Raw genomic sequence first — 16,936 nt, 5'->3', positions numbered from 1 at the left:
CCAGGATGGGGGTGGGGGGGCAGCCCATTGCAGGGCACACTCACACACCAGTCACTCACACATGCACACCTATGGGCAATTTAGCAATGTTTTTTTTGGACTGTGGGGGGAAACCGGAGTACCCGGAGGAAACCCCACAACGACATGGGGAGCACATGCAAACTCCACACACGTGACCCAGGCGGAGACTCAAACCCGGGTCCCAAAGGTGTGAGGTAACAGTGCTAACCACTGCACCACCATGCCGCCCCATGGTTTTAACATTCTGCTTTTAATCCATCCAACCATTTTCTAACAGTTAATCCTGATCAGTGTCACAGAACTGAGCAGTAATGCACAAAAATAGTATCCTTCTGTAAAGGTACATGTATTTGCTGTGTACCATTCAGTACATAATTTTCAGTTTGGTATGCACAATGAAACAAATGAATGCCTTTATAAACATGAGTGGAACCTAAATTCTTAAGTAGATATTCAAAAATTAAAACATGTTAATTGTGGCTGGGAGTTTGTTACGGCTAGTGCTGGTTACAGTCACTCGTAATCGACAGTTTGGGAAGATACCATTTTGGCAATTTAATTGATTTGATTAATTACATCAGGAATGGAGAGAGAGTAGTTGATAAGACCAAGACTGTCTGTCGATCCTGCTATACTGAACTCGGAAATATTGCTGGAAACAGATCCAACATGCTAATTCATTTGAGACGACAACATCTGAGTGTTTGTACAACCAGAGCAAGGCAGAAACAGCCTCTGCAAGTTAGACTCCCCATGGCATTTAAGGCGCTTTTGCCAGGAAACTCCAACCAGGCTAAAAAAACAATTATGGCTACAGTGGTGTTTATTGTTACAGATATGCATCCACACTTGGCAGTAGAGAATTTGGGGTTTAGCTCATTATGATTGTTATAATGTTATATTTTTGATTTTAAAATTTTACAATTTAATGACAGGGACACGTTCTGAAAAATGCTTTTTTACAAAATGTTACTCAGACACTATGACAGATGCATTGCCTTTGGTTTAGAACTGTTCCTAAACGATGTCTGCAGTCTTAATGATAATTCATTTCAAACCAAATTCTGTTTTCCCTACAGTACCAATATTGCACCAGACCTAGTACCCAAAACCAAGATTTGTACCAAACCATGAATTTTGTGCACCATTACACCCCTAATCCTTCTACCTCTCTTCATAACTGCTCACCCAAAACAGGCTCTCACAGGGCCAGGACACCCAGGATGCAATGGCAGTTCATTGCAGGACACACACACATTTAGTGACACAGATTCACCCCTGTGTGTTTCAGCCTGTGGGAGGAAACCTGTAAAACCATAGCTGGGATGGCAGAGCTATGGGCCGGGTGGTCCGGGGGGGCTCAGAGAAACGGACCTCGAAGTGTTTCAGCTGCCTTCCCATCCCCCCCTTTTTTTCCTCACACAGGAGAGAATGGAAAATGCTGGAGCGGTCCAACAAGCCGAGAGCACTTTCCCCTCTGTAATGTGCTTCCTCGTCCAGCAGCTGTGCATCATGGAAAATGGCTCTTTGGCTTAGAACTTTGCAGAGGTGCCCGTGCCTGACACGACATCGTCCCGTCCATGTCCAGTGCAGGACGGTCCTTCCAAGTCCCCAGTAACATGTCTCTTTGTGTTCCTAAACAGAAATAGTTCTCAGGACAGACGAGAACGTCACAGCTCCCCTGTTCTCATCCTGCCACAAAGCTGGGACCGAGCGTCTCCCACTAGCGGCAAGGCCCCAAGAGTGAGATCCGTCGGCAATCTTCCTGGCCTGATGCCCCCAAAGCAGAAAGAACCTTTCTAAAGTGGCGCTGTATCAAGGAAAACTCCTGAGCTGTTTCGGCTCTGCCAGGGGCCATTTACTGTCTGACATGGGCAATGATCTATAGTCGGATAATTGTTATGAAATTAATAGAATGATTTATTATTTTTGTTGTGGCTGTTGACAATAGAAATGGAGTTGGACTTAATGTCAGTGGGGCAGATTTGGATACTGCCTCTGAGTGCACGCTTCCCGGCAGGACCATATCCCGGTCACACCGAAACAAACCTGAGTTTAATACAGCAGGCCAGCTGAGTGTCACGTTGCAGACTCGATACCTTGAGCCCCGCCGTTTCTCCCTGCTGGGACTCTGCTGTGTGTCTCTACACAAATTAGCGTTTTTCAGGCCTTGTATCCAGTGGTGTCGGAAGGAGTTTAACATTGGGGGGACCCCCCCATCCCCCCTATTTCCGACACCCCTACTGGTATCTCTACGGCACCTGAGTAACTCTTTCGAGTCTAGTGCATGGTAGTCATGTGGCTCCCTCTAAACGCTGCTCAGGCACCGTGGCCTGTGGGAGGCACTATATCAGCTCAGTTCCCAGGGTCTCATGAGCCTGATTCCCGCTGCAGGGGAAGCCGTTCAGCCCGGCTGCCACTCACACTCTTCATCAACTCACGTGCTCCAGGCACGTAACATCTGGGCAACATCTGAACTGGGTCGCACTGCCAGGGGCACAGGGAGTGGCGATGCCGGCATCAAGAGGACGCATGCCTCGAGCAGTAACAGCAGGAGCAGACAGGGCTCCTGACTCAGCTCTATGGGCAGAGGGTAGCTCCCTCTTTATTAAAATTTCAGGACATTTATTAAACCCAAGACATGACATGGTAGCAGCACTACACATCTTCCAGGACCCTGACACCAGACAGTCACATGATCCCATTATCCAAAAATACATTTGCAGTGTGTTTGCTCTGTTTAGTGCCGTACAATGGATCTCCATTATCATTTAACGTACTATAACATTAATTATATTAATTAATTATATTTTTAAAAGTTTTTTAAATATAAAGCTTTCTGCAAAGTAGCCTGTTTATCTCCATGTACTACATGTCCTGCATACACACCAAGAGAGATATGAGAGATATCATATGCCAGTCCATCAAAAAACACAGATCCACACATACTCTTCACTGGTAAATCAGAGATACTATTCAGCCTGTGTGCCTTTGAACTGCAAGAGGAAACCAGAGCACCAAGAGGAACTGCCCACCAACACTGAGAGAACATGCAAACTCCACATGCAGGAATCAAACCCATAACCCCAGAGGTGTGGAGGGAAAGTGCTACTCCACTGAGCCAGTACAATCTGCCAATTTTTAGAATAAATAATAAATGAGTTAAAAATTCCAAAACATCTAAAAGATATTTACTAATGTGCTTCCCAGAGACAACTTTACAAAAATCAAAATAAAAAAGCAACATGCATTTAGGGGTTCTGAGACACTGCAGAGAGATGTTCCCATCATACCTTGCGATTTCCCTTTTTGCAAAGTTTGGGAAATTCTAACAGCTTTGCAAGAATCTATAAAACACCTCTGAAACCTGACACACCTTTCATGACTTTGAAGTCTGACCTCCAATCTGTATGAAATGTTTAACTTTCTGCCACCATGGTGCTTTCAGCAGGCACGTACTAAGGTTTATTCACGCCTCTGTTTTTTTTCCCTAAAATGGCAACCCAGACAACCTGCTCTCATTCACGTAATTAATCTGCTCTGTGTTGAAAAATGCAACTTTCTCCAGCCAGCTGCATTCCCACTGGCAGCAGGTCTAAGTAGCTACTGGATCAGCAAGTAAACTTCATCCATTTTCATCATCCAGCCTCCTGTCCAGTCAACCTTGGGAAACAATGAGCTGGAGTCAGGTAAACCACACGGCTTAGGAATGTGGCGAAAACCAGTGTACAAGAAGAATATCCACAGATAAACTTGAGACATAGAAAACAGGGAGGGGATTTGAACCCACAATGCTGGAGGTATGAAGTCATAGTGTTATTCACTGAATCTCATATCTTGGTACTGACACTCCTCACTTAATGACCTACCTGTTTAACGACCACAACGAAATATCGGTAAGGGGCGGCTCCTCGCCTATCTACAAATTCTACCTAACAACCTAAATTAACGACCTAGTAAAGGAAATGGAACTCGGCCATTAAGTGAGGAGTGTCTGTACAGAAACTAGCTAAGAGTACAAAGACTTACTTCTCAGCAACCCACATCACCCATTGCTCAGGCTGACAAGGTCTTGCTAAAAATATGGCTTTGTGTACAAGCCCACTATGGACTATGACATAAAGATGCTACTGCATAAATAATTTGAATATCAATCAAAGCTGTTTCAAACTGTTAGGGCCAGTACTACTATCCTACCAAGGATGACAGTACAGCTACCAGGAAATGAGGTCACAGGAAACCCAACCATGACAGCAAACGTTGAAACAAATGCAATTATGAATGCAGCTTGTAGGCCTACACATTGTACCATGCTTTCTAGATGTACTAGACAACCTCTTTTCAGAGGAAGAGGCAAAACTGAAAGGGTAGATGTTATGGAGAGCAACTAATTAACAGAACATAAGTAGTGCCTGGCCTTTTAAGGGAGTCGACTCAATAAAGTACAGCAAAACGGGAAAATTAAGCAACCAAAACACTACGTAATGCCAACTTCCCAAGGCAGCAACGTGTCACAGTTGGAGTCAATTGCCTTTCCTTTCATTTCAAATCTGACTCCCTCCAGCATTGAGTCCAGCTGGTTTTAAACCATCTTTAATCAGGTCCCCCAGCTAGACCCAGCTGGGCATCATTATCGTGGACACATGAACAGGAACTCAAGCAGGAATGTGCTCCGTTGACATTAAGTCCAGCAACCTTTCTATTGTCAACAGCCACAACAATAATGATAAAATATTCTATTCATTTCAAAATAATACTAATAATTATTATCCTACTAGCCCATGTGAGACTAAGAACAAGGTTCAGCCATTCTAGAAGCATTTGGGCTGCTCATGCACATATATAAGCTTCTGCACTAGAGCAGCTGAATATCACACCAAGAACTGTAATGAAACCACCGTGGCCAGCAGAACAACAATCTCAGCAAAAGGACCAGTCCAGAATTTCATAATGCGAGGCCATGTCTTAGACATCACCACAGAATCAATATCTGCGTAAATTCTCTCCCATTCTGCCACGGGTCAAAGAAAAACTGTAAAATTTAAATGGATCTGAAGTATCAGACTTGTATCCCCTCTCCATACACACATCAAGGAAGGACTGTGTCTAAGGGGTCATGCCACAAGTGGCAACATAAATATAGGAAACAAACCAAGCATGGTTTGGGATTATGGCTAACACTGCATCAGTAGGACAGACTAAAGGCATAAATGAAAAGTAGCCAGATGAATTTTATCTTAGTTTGGCTGTATTTATATAACTATATTGTATTTAAAATTGTGAGCAGAAAATGTTTAGGGAGGATTAAATTGTCGTATCAAGGGAAACAGTGTTTGAATGACCTTTGTCCTCGGCTGTCAAAAAAGCCTGACGTGACCCTGACCCCAAACAATATTGGCGATATGACAATTAGAGGGCTTCACAGCCAGAAAACAGGGTGGATGTAACTGAAAGAGTTTAAGACTATATTCAGCCTCTAAGTTTACAGTAAATGGGGAGGAGAAATTGATCGGAGTTCACGGTGAGAGTTGGGTTTAAGAAAAGTGAACATGGAAGAAGTCATTCCGGCCGCTCTTTATATGCTGCTGTAAGGGTACATTACCAGTGGACTGAAATAAAGTTTGATGGGCGATTCAAGCAACTGCATCCCTGCCACCTCTATGGATCATTTGAGGATAAAATTACCCTTAGGGAGTTACTAGCAAAACATGGTTTCATCTGATCGTAGTTCACACATGGAGAAAACTTATCTGGAAGTGCTAAACTGGGAGACAGTGAGGATATTCAACTGTGGGGAGATCGTTTGCATTTGCCATTTCTCTTGTACCACAGCCCTAAGAGAGGATTGAGTGTTCGACAACTATGGCTAATGACAACAGGCACAGTTTGAAATGAAGCTTGAAAAATTAAATATTAGCAGTTCAAGTCAAGCTGAGAGGGGAGGAATCTCGTCAACGGGAGAAGTACATGTTTTCTACACTGAAAACACTCCACGTGATGAATCTCCTTTGCACGTTGATGTTCAGTCATTTTTGAATGGTGCTTCCCATGCTCAATGCACCTTCTTGATTAATACAAATCAGGAAGGGAACCATTCCAGCCACATTCTCGAAGTTTTTAAGAAGGTTTTCTGTTTTGAAACATTTCGGAGGAAAATTTCTGCCGCAAAGGATGCAAGCGCTTCTTCCTGAGTATGGATGTGGAAATACGAGTCAAAATGGATTCATTAAACACAGAAAAAAGACTAATGGTAACAGCTGGTCAATACTTTGCAAAAACTCAACAGGAACTCTGTCAGCACCTGGAGATTTAGAGCCCTAGAGTGATGTCATAGATTACCACCACCCCTTCCCCAACCCCCGAACCCCAACCCCAGCGGGGAGAAAACGACAACTTCAGAGACCCCCATGCAATTCCAGGAGTGTGGTAGGACAATTGAGCAGATTTTGTCCCTGAGGAATCATTAAAATCCAACAAAGCATACAAAGAGTCAAGCGGAAAAAAGAACCTTCGCTGACTGGTGGTAATGCGGTCAAATGGACCCGGGGGAGGTGTTTCATTTTAGTGATTAGTAGGAAATTTCGACTTGTCAAACCTGATGGAGTCCAATTGCACCAGCCTTGTTACCACACTGGTTAATCAAGTAACGCATTTACCTGTTCCAAATATTCGGTGGTGTATGAGGTGACTTTCTGCTCAGTCTCTTCCCGCCAAGCAACAGTATAACAAATCTGAATTTTTACTTTTCAAAGCTCTGTTTTAATAAATAATGAAGCAAACACTGGATGTCACACTTGAAAAACTCATCTTTGTTGGACAAAAAAATAACACAAGTTGTACAGAATAAGTGAGATTACAACCAGACGTTGCAGTGATACTTTTTAGATCCAAATGACACTTAGTTTCTTATGAGAAAAATGCCAGGTTTGTTCTTTTGTATTGTATTTTTATCTGTGTTTTATTTGGTATAAATAAAATGGGGGAAACCAGAGTTCTCTACAATCTTTCCTTTCCTCTGGGAAAGACCCTTGCACTACCTCATACCCAAGATAAGAACAGGGCTGAACCACCTCAATCCAACAGTAACCAGCCTCTCAAGAGGAGGCCATTAAGCCAACAAGCATGATTGGAAACCATAAGGCAGTCATATTTACAGGTCTCTGCCAAAGACCAATGAAATGCGATCTTTTGTTGAAAAATAATGATGGGACAGAAGAATGAATAAAAGAAATAAATCTCACACACAAACAGAGGTCATATCTGCAAGAATTCCACAGATTTACAGTTAATGAAGAAAGAAGAGAATGTATTTTATTGGGAGATCTATCAAGAAGTAAATGCATCCTCTCATAATTAGACAGTGATCAGAGACATCTGGGATGGGGGGGCAGGGAAATCAGAGGAAACAACCCAGATTTCCCAGAAAGTGATGCCCCGGTTGGAATCTTCAAGATGCAGCATAATAAGTCACATGTTCAGCGTTCTCCAATAACCGCACGATGATAATCATCAGAAGGAGCTGGAAGCCTGTAACCCAAAGACAAAGAGGCCATGGCATGGGAATGGCAGGCTGGCTTCTTCATTGTGCGTGTGTGTGTGTGTGTGTGTGTGTGTGTGTGTGTGTGTGTGTGTGTGTATGCTTTCCTGCTTGCAATTAGGATTCACATCTACTGTACACTACAATAAAATATGCCAAAGGCGATTCTCACCGCAGAAGCGATGAAAATGATTGAATCATTACATTGTAGTGGAATATATTCCATCCCGGTAGGACACAGTTATAATGAAGCACAGAATTCTGGGATACATAGGGAGCCATTTCATAAAGGGAGCAAATGAATGAGAAGAAATGGGCCAGCCATGTGTTTGGGTGACAGGATATGCACCCAGGGTAGCCCCTGAATAACTGTCACCTCAGATGCCTACCCTCCACCTTTGAAACAAGGGGAGTATGCCATGCCTGTGGCTTTCACTAAGACAAAAATAAACTAACGTTTCACATTTAAGATTTAAACATTTATGACCTTCATGGAAGCAGAGGGCAGCACAGCACCTGGCAGGACTGGAGGAAAGAGGCGAAAATGGCATGGGTTTTTCAAGCGTCAGGGCAGTTTGGAGGACGATTCCATGATTCTCTTTACAGTTCAACCTGGACTCCCCCAGAAATGCTCCCTGTGGTCTAAGCTCCCTCACTCCTGACCACCCCTGTGGACACCACTGAGCCCAAAACGCATAACTTATACCTACTGAGCCTGTGCCTTGGATATGATGCAGACAAAAACATATTTTTACACTGAAAATGAAATCTTAGGAAATCTATCCCTTGCGGATGATTGGGCGTGGGAGATATGTAAAACAATAAACATCTTTGTGTTCAAGAGCTTTGCTGAAAACTTCTGAACCTCTTGCCAGAAAAAATCGTCCCTTTGGAACCACCCTGGTTTAACGGACAGAAAAGTCCTGTTGATATGCAAATCTGAGGTTAACAAACGGTCCTCTCTCATTTCAACAGCATAATCGCCATTGTTCTCAACCGTAAGTGAGATCCCACGGCCCTGCAGGGGAAAAAACAGCAGTTCCAAACTGGACCGGATTGTCAAAGATGCTCAAACTCCCACAGGATGTACGTCACCCTCCACCTGGTCACCCGCAGCACATCCGCCACCTGCCCTGCTTGTGCCGGCCCTGGATTTTCCTTGGCACTCCCGGATCTGTGGGCAGGGTCAGTTGAGCCCTGGGTCAAGCTGAGCAGGCGAGCAAACGGCAGGCAGGCGTAGCTATGGCAACAGACAAGAAGGTGTCTGGATCACGGGTGGCTGTCACCTAACAAAAAAGCTGCCTTGTGCCCAGATGGTCTGGCACAGGTGACCGCTATCAGTCACTGCGGAAGCGTAGCAATAAACAGACAAGGAACGACCAAACAAGAGCAGTACGCCTGACACTTAAATTAGCAATACTATGATTCACATATTTTAAATAAGATATTTAAAATATCATTCAAGTACCCTTTCTAATGATGGCCTTGCTAATTATTTATCAACTATACTACAGGAATTATGCATGCAAAATATAAACACTGCGTTATATTTAAGATGATTAATAATCTGCATCCCTCCCAAAATATGCTTTTTTTAGTATTATCAGATAAAATTCATATTGCCTGGTATCTGAAGATGTGATGTTTACTACAATAAGACTGGCTGTCCTTACAAGCTACCTGTGGACATCCTTGCAGAGCATTGATATGTGCATCTGCAGAGCCAGGGTGAGATACATGTGACAGACTGAGGAGAGAAGTGGGTGAAAACCTCTTGAAATGCAGCAAGAAAAAACTCCAGCAGCATTTGCTCAAGTCTGTCTGTGCTGCTAAATACCTGCTTGCCCCAAGATCACAAATCAGCCAATAAACTCAATTAAAGCACAAGGCACCTAACAGGATAGAGAATGAAGAAAAACAGAATATTGACCTTTTAAATGATAGTGGATAAAAGACAGGGAATACAAAGCATCCATCAAATGAATGAGCCATATGTCATATGGGCAGCTATTTGAGACCTGAATATCAAAGATTAATATGTTCCTCAGGAAGACAAGCGGAGGCAGGCCGACGGGATTAACCAGCGAAAACTTTGGTCTGGGTGATGCAGATGCCGTTCGCCCTTGTTGTGGCTGGTTTAATAATTAATCGTGGACAGCAGTGTAAACAGAAGCATGGGCAGAGAGTCAACATTAGCTGGAACGGGGTGCACGTTCGACAAATGAGCATGACTGCTGACTGCGTCGCCATCCTCCTTGCTCTGTGTCATCCCTCCATCCCACCCTCCCTCCACATAAACCACAGGTGCTTTTCACACGTCCGTCGAGAGCGTCTGTAGTCCTTCTTTGCCCGGGTATAACACTTCCATGCACATTCATGGAGTAAAAATACCCCCTCTGTGTGACGTCTCGAGTCACCGGAGCACTTTGCCGGCCGATCTGTCATGGAGAAACTCGAGTGATTAAGCTCAGAGGACACAGCTGCAAAAAGTGTGCAATAAAATAGGATCCTAATCACATACTTCTTAAACACACTATATGGTGACATCATATCATCTGTTTAAAATAAACATAACCAATTAACATATAATTACTCTCCTCTGTCGGACTGCACCTTGAGTGATTATGCACAAGGTCAGCAAAATCCTTGCTACTATATTTAAATTAATTTAGGTTCCTGGCTAGTTAAATATATGATGTCACTCTTAATCATTACATTAATCTCTGCTATGCTTAGAAGAACATCTATTACACAGTTTTCTTTTATGAACTCCGATGAATTATTGGACTTTATATAGATTTCAGTATCTGAGGGGGTTCCCTCATCCAACAAAGAGCACCATCAGTATTTTTATCCACTGTAATCAAACGGAAATGCTACAGAACACTGCAACAAATCAAGATTCAAGAGCTTGTCCTATGCTCAGTAAATAGCAATGAAAATCTTACTCTATGTCCTTTCCTGGCCCCGGTAAACAAAAATGAAACAGAAAATAAAATACATTTGATACAGGAACAAAGACAATGTGGTCAGGAAAGAAGTAGGCCTGCCGCGATAAACGATAAATCAATTAATTGCACGATAATTAAAATGAAGTTGATAATTTTTCCGGTCGCGATAATTTTCATTTGCATGCTTGTTTGTTTTCCTCATGTCTCTCTCTACTAAATGGGAATATTGGCTCTTTTTAGCAAACTGACTCAGCTCACCAAGAAGAGCCGGCTCTTTTGGCTCCTTAACGGCTCTTTTTTAAAAAACCCGCCCCTCTCTTCGTTTAACCTGATGCTGATTTGACCTGATTTGAGCTTGTTAAAAATAAGATGCTGTCTCGTGGGCGGGCTTTTTTGGAAGATGACGTGTTCCGGCCACCGTGGTCCTTAATGTTTAGGCAGCTCAAAAACCTGGACAATTCTATAAACATGAATAAAGCGGCTCTTGAACAGGAGTCGGCCCCCATCATTCAATAAAAAGAGTCGGCTCAAAGAGCCGTCTTGTTCGCGAACGACACATCACAAGTATTGAGGCGTGAACTCTCGTGTCAGTGGGCTCTTTGCATGTCAGCTTACACGTTCATGGAAATGCCGCTCGCTCATTTCCGGAAAAATTACATGCCGTTTACAGGACTTGCCCAAACTTATGATCAAAGACATACATCGCCTTTGTAAATCCTTCTCCAAAGTACCAACAAGTAAATTAGAGAAGGTCTTTAAGATGTTTGCCTTGTCTTACTTCCACGGATATGAAGAGGAGTCTTATTCGTTCAACTTTGTGGCTGGCGTTAGACTGAGACATGAAGAAGAAAAAATCAGTTATGATGATCATCCGATTATAATTATCAATTTCGCCCAAGCAGACGTGTTCACTATAAGCGGTAAAGTAAAATGTGGCAATAAATTATATGAATATGATTATATGCAATAAATTATATTACTTGTTCTGAATTTGCCAGACTAAAGTAGCTACGGATTTCCATACGGCCTGTTGAGGCTCCTGCTTTTATTCATATGGAGTGTTTTGTTGTTAGTTAGCACTTTTTGTTTACAAAGGTCTTAACTGGCAGATTTGCCTGTTTTCCCTGTCTGAGCCTAATGTTTAATATTTTAAGGGCGATTTTGTTTACAGAGACTTCATAATCAATTTTATTTATTGTTTTTTGTTGTGTTTGGTTTTTTTCATTCATTTTTTGTTAACAGAGACTGAGAGTCCATTTTATTTATTGTTTTTGGTTGTTTTGTTTATTTATTTTGGATATTAAAAATGTCTTTCAGTCCCAGTGTTAAATGTTCTTTAGAAATTAAAGTTTATTGATCGTTGAAAGGGTGTACTTGCATTAATATGCCATTATTATTACATCAGTTGAAAATGGTCTCACAAAGGCAATATTATTGTTTATTGCAATAATTCCTGGGACAATTAATTGTCCAGCAAAATTTGTTATCGTGACAGGCCTAGAAAGAAGGTTCACAGGTATAATCCCTCGTTAGAGGTTCTGCTTGGTCTGAATATAAGACAACACAACAACAAATTTTAATCAACATACCTTGCAATATACTGAATTCCCGCCCAGGGTGTAGCTCTGTCTTGTGCCCTGTCCTGCTTGGGCCCCACCACCACCTTCAAAGGGTTAAGCAGCAGAATGATAGATGGATGGATGGATAGTTGGATGGATGGATGGATGGATGGGTGTTTCTTAATAATTAATGTCACCCTGGAGGTGAGATGTCTCAGTGCTAACCCCTGAGCCATCGTGACACCCAGAACTTCTGCTTATTAATATTTATAAATAGTATTATAATCAGCACATTTACTGCTGAACTTACCAAATGCTGTTTAAAGACCAGCAGTGGTGATTTTTGCACAATGCCATATTCAAAATAGATTTGTTAAATAACTAAACAAATGTTTTAAAAAGGCAAATGCGTAAAATTATGAATTTATTCCCAGATCCAGCACAGCTGGAATTTTCTGCGTACTTCACAAAAAGCACTTCACAAACATCCACGTGGACAGTCCCAGCTATTTACATCATATGCTGCTTTAATAGAGTACTTTCCTGGTTGACTCAGCTATATTGCATCATAAATAAACAGGAAGTTCACAATAAACCAGGGTAGTCTTTTTTTTGTTTCTGTTTTTCTTACAGTGGTTTATAATAATAATAATTAAAAGATAAGGTGCTAAGCACAAATGATCTCTGATTGTGCTAAACGACTGGGATAGGTTTCCTCTACTTTAAATATACTTTATTTTGGATATCTTATGTTAAGATTTCTTCCTTCTTCTCTACTTTCAAACTCATTTAGGGACACTCCAATGATCTTGTATCGGTTGCTATGCGACTGACGTAACAGCAGGTTACTATTCATGAATTATTCATGAGTGTCTGATTCTCACCCAACTGATGTGCACGAATGCAGATAAGGTTTATGAGGTATTGCAGCATTGTATTCTGGGAAAAAGGACCGAAACATTCACTTCTTTGTGCTCTTTGGTTTTTACAAGTAAATTTGCACTGTGTTGGGTGGTTGTTTGTTGAGACCTTTGCCTCAAAAAAAACTTTGAAATATATGCGTTGCAAGAGCACAACACACAACGACATCTTGTGCTCAAATTGGTAATAATTACCAATAATCTGAGTATACTGTAAACAGAAACCAAGCAACAAACCAACCACGAAGCCGGAGTTAAACAAAACCAGCTGAAAAATGGGGATTTTTCCCCATATCATATCCTGTATAGGTGGGCAACTTCCCATGTAAAACGTTCCCCTTCGATTGCATAAAAGGACAAGAAAAAAGCAGAAAAGATCAAAAATGAAGATGGCTTGAGATTGTCAGGAGCAAGACTGAGTTCTAACATTATTCCAAGATTCAGACCAGGTACTGATGCCTGCTCGGGAATTAAATCGGCAAAGTCAGGTAAATCGTCTCTAGTGAAGGTGCTGTTTTCGTGTAGAATGTGCCTTCATTCCGACATGCCTTTTCCAAGTTCATCTGCTAAGGTCTTTCATGCTGCCCCTCTCCCTCCCTCTCTCAACCAACGAATTCCCTTCTTAGTTGCCGTGATACAACAGCTGAAAACCCTGTCTTTGACAATTCACCACTCATGCGAAACAAAACAAAACTCACGGCAAATAAATCAAAACCTACCCAAGCTACACCTCAGTGAAAAATCACACCATCCAAGTTTAAAAAGAGACAACTTAGTTCCAAGCCTCTCTGACTATTAATAAACCAGATGATTTATGCATCCACATCTGAGAATGAGCAGCCTAGCCAAAAGTAAACTATTGCGTAATCCTGTTCTTATTTTAATATCCTCCCTCAGTGAATTCTACTCAAAGGTTTTTTTTTTTGCTGTTTCACAGCAAAGTAAATTATGTTCACATCTGTTTAAGCATTAAATAGAGCTGGTTTTAATACATTTTCTGAAAAAAACAGGAGAAAATGTTAATCTTACAAGCATAACATAACCAATTCATAACAAAAGAATTTATAAACTACATATGCGAACAATAGCATACCCTGTGTGTCTGGCCACTATGCATTGCTTCATAAACCTGAAAGGTTGAGTTACGACAGCAAAAATATGGAGTGTGTAAAATCTCAGTTACGACTGAATAAACCCCTCTAATATGATAAATCTCTGACTGCTGTCCATCATCATGATGAGCCTATCATTGAGACCTGCAGATGCAGGAATGAGGCTCCAAGGCCCATGCGACAGGGTGAAGGGCCTGTATCTTCTCAGGAGGCGCTAGGGGGCTGCTGGGGGAGCATGGATTTATCAGACAGGCATGTGCTGGCACAGGCACAGAAACTGGACTATAGTCTCAGTCTCCACAAGCATGTACTAGAAAGTATTCATTGACTCAATATTTTAATGAACAAAAATTCTTAAATTTAGTCTCATGACAGCAATAATACTTGTGGGAGTTGTGTTTACACAAAAATTTTCTGAGGGCATAATGAAAAATGATTGGTTCAGAAGGATAACCAATCAGATCGCAGTAGAGGTGGGTCTAAGAAACTAGAGGGAGTGGGACCAATCAGATGTCTTGGTCCCACACCCTCTAGTTGCTTGGACCCACCCCTGGGGCGGTCAAAATCTATAGTATGAATGATCACTTGAATATCAAACTCAACAAGCTGAATCAACTGTTGTTGGATGACAATAGTAAAATAGACACATGCTCCAGGGGTTTACTGCTATAGCCTTCAAATCAGCTGATGACTCACGGAAATGTAAAGACTTCTTACTCTAGTTCATTCTTGTTTAGGTATTTTAGCTTGTTCCAGGCTTGAAATTCTACTGAATTGTTTCCTTGAAAAAAAGCAACAAAACAAGCAACAAAGCAATGTATCCAAAGTTTGACCAAGTCCTAACAGCCGTTTTGCTTAGGAACATGTTTCATTATAAGAATGAATGACTTTTCCTACGAAGATAATGCTATATGTCAGAAGCAATACGTAAATTAGCTGTGTATCAGTAATTTAGTGGACAGAAGCGCAAACATCTGCCTTAAGTGTGGGTTCTTTTTCATATGTGACAATAATAAAAAGACAAGCCTTGCAATAAGTACTATATAAATATTTATTACATATTTATGAGACCAATGGGAAAACCACTCCATTGTTTTGTGATCCCAAGAAATATTTCTGGGAGAAGTTGAGAGGAATTTACTCAGAGAAACTCTGAAGATGGGTGTCATGGGGACGCAGGCGCAGTGGTTAGCGCTCTTGCTTCACACCTCGGGGACCAGGGTTTTGAGTCTCCACTGTGACTCCATGGGTGTACAGTTTGAAGTTTCTCCCTCAGTCGTTGTGGGGTTTCCTCTGGGTACTCTGGTTTTCCCCACACAGTCCAAAAACAGACTGAGGTTAATTGGAGTTACTAAATTGACCACAGGTGTACATGGGTCAGTGTACTCTGTTGTGGTTTGGCATCCCATCCTGGGTTGTTCCCGGTCTTGTGCCCATAGGCTCTGTACCCTGGACAACACTGAATAGGATAAACGGTTAAAGAAAATGGATGGATGGAAACACTAAAAATGCATTTGCATCACTGTTTACATATTTACCACTGTCCATTTGAAAATGCCTGTGAAACATGTATTACTTGGACAACTAGATATGCAAATTATGATTATGTCTGTTGAGTGGGAAGGTTGTAAGGCTGTGGGAGGAGTGGTTTTCAAGGGTTTTTGAAAGAACCAAAGTAAACCAATGTAGATTTTTCTATAACTCTTATCTGGATAGTTTATGTAATTCTGATATAATTCTGGTTGGTGATCAAAATGGACCAAAGCGGAAACATCATTAACACATGTTATGGGAAGGACAAACATTATACATTATAAACTGTACAATGACAGGAAGGAAGACACTTAAACTGTGATTATGAATATTAGCTTCGTCTAGCTCTATAACTTGCTTAATCTTTTAGCTTAACATTCACCCACAATTCTGGAGAAGGGTTACTCACAATGCTATGCTCTTGGGGGTGGCCATATTTACTGTCCACAGAGTTACAGTTCCACTATGCGGTTCACCTTGTATCCCATGATAGTGTCAAGCATTTTTCAATGAAAAGAAACTTGACTAAGCAACTCTCGCACACAGATTCAGTTCAATTCAATTAATTTTTATATGGTGCCTCCCCAAGGCACTAAAGATCAAAGGCTTGCTGACAGAAAAAACAACGATGCTGACGGCCATCTTTACTCCTGAGTTAGCCCTGTTATTAACGAATTGCAGTAAAATGAGTAATAAACGAAGCAACTTACATCTCCAAATTATGGTTAGAAGAAGTTTTTCTGAATTAAGATTCTTTGTGTTTTTATAACACAATGCTATGTTCTCCAGCATCATTAGGTGTGGTTGCCATGTATTTCAGTCTATTACCATAGGTCTAATCCTGGTCTGCTATGACAGCATATGGAAAGGGGATAGTACTTGTCTTGATCGCCAACAAGGAAAAGTGGAAGTGCAGAAATTTGCTGCGTGTTGCTTAGTCAAGAGCCTGGCTATCAACACCGAGAAAGTAAAAGAAATTGTAGTTTTAGGAGATCCAGATACAAGAAAACCCATCCATGTAAATGGAGACTCATTTGGACAGTGAGTCTCCTATAAGTTCAGATCACTGAAAACGTCACATGGCCAACAACTCCAGATAAACGTCTATCAATGCACTACCAAGGGGATCCCGACCTACTACTGAACTGCACAGTACACTGGTCACTCCAACAGAGACTGTAAAGCCATGAAGCGACTCATTAAGTCAGCCAACCAGATCGTTGGCCTACAGCTGCCAGACATCCAGGGCATCTACAACGATCACTATTTCTGAAGGGCCTCAGCATCATTGTAGATTCAACTC

General features: G+C 41.6%; 1 protein-coding gene across 2 annotated transcripts in view; it reads right to left on the bottom strand.

The window, feature by feature from the left end:
• Positions 1-16,936, bottom strand: part of LOC125738284 (peroxisome proliferator-activated receptor alpha-like) — a 100,593-nt gene that overhangs the window by 66,394 nt on the left and 17,263 nt on the right. The window lies entirely within an intron of this gene.

The sequence above is a fragment of the Brienomyrus brachyistius genome, chromosome 3 (assembly GCF_023856365.1).
Source record: "Brienomyrus brachyistius isolate T26 chromosome 3, BBRACH_0.4, whole genome shotgun sequence".
In the NCBI taxonomy this organism is placed as follows: Eukaryota; Metazoa; Chordata; class Actinopteri; order Osteoglossiformes; family Mormyridae; genus Brienomyrus; species Brienomyrus brachyistius.
Note: the sequence above shows the minus strand (reverse complement) of the source record. Positions and strands in the feature narration are given on the sequence as shown.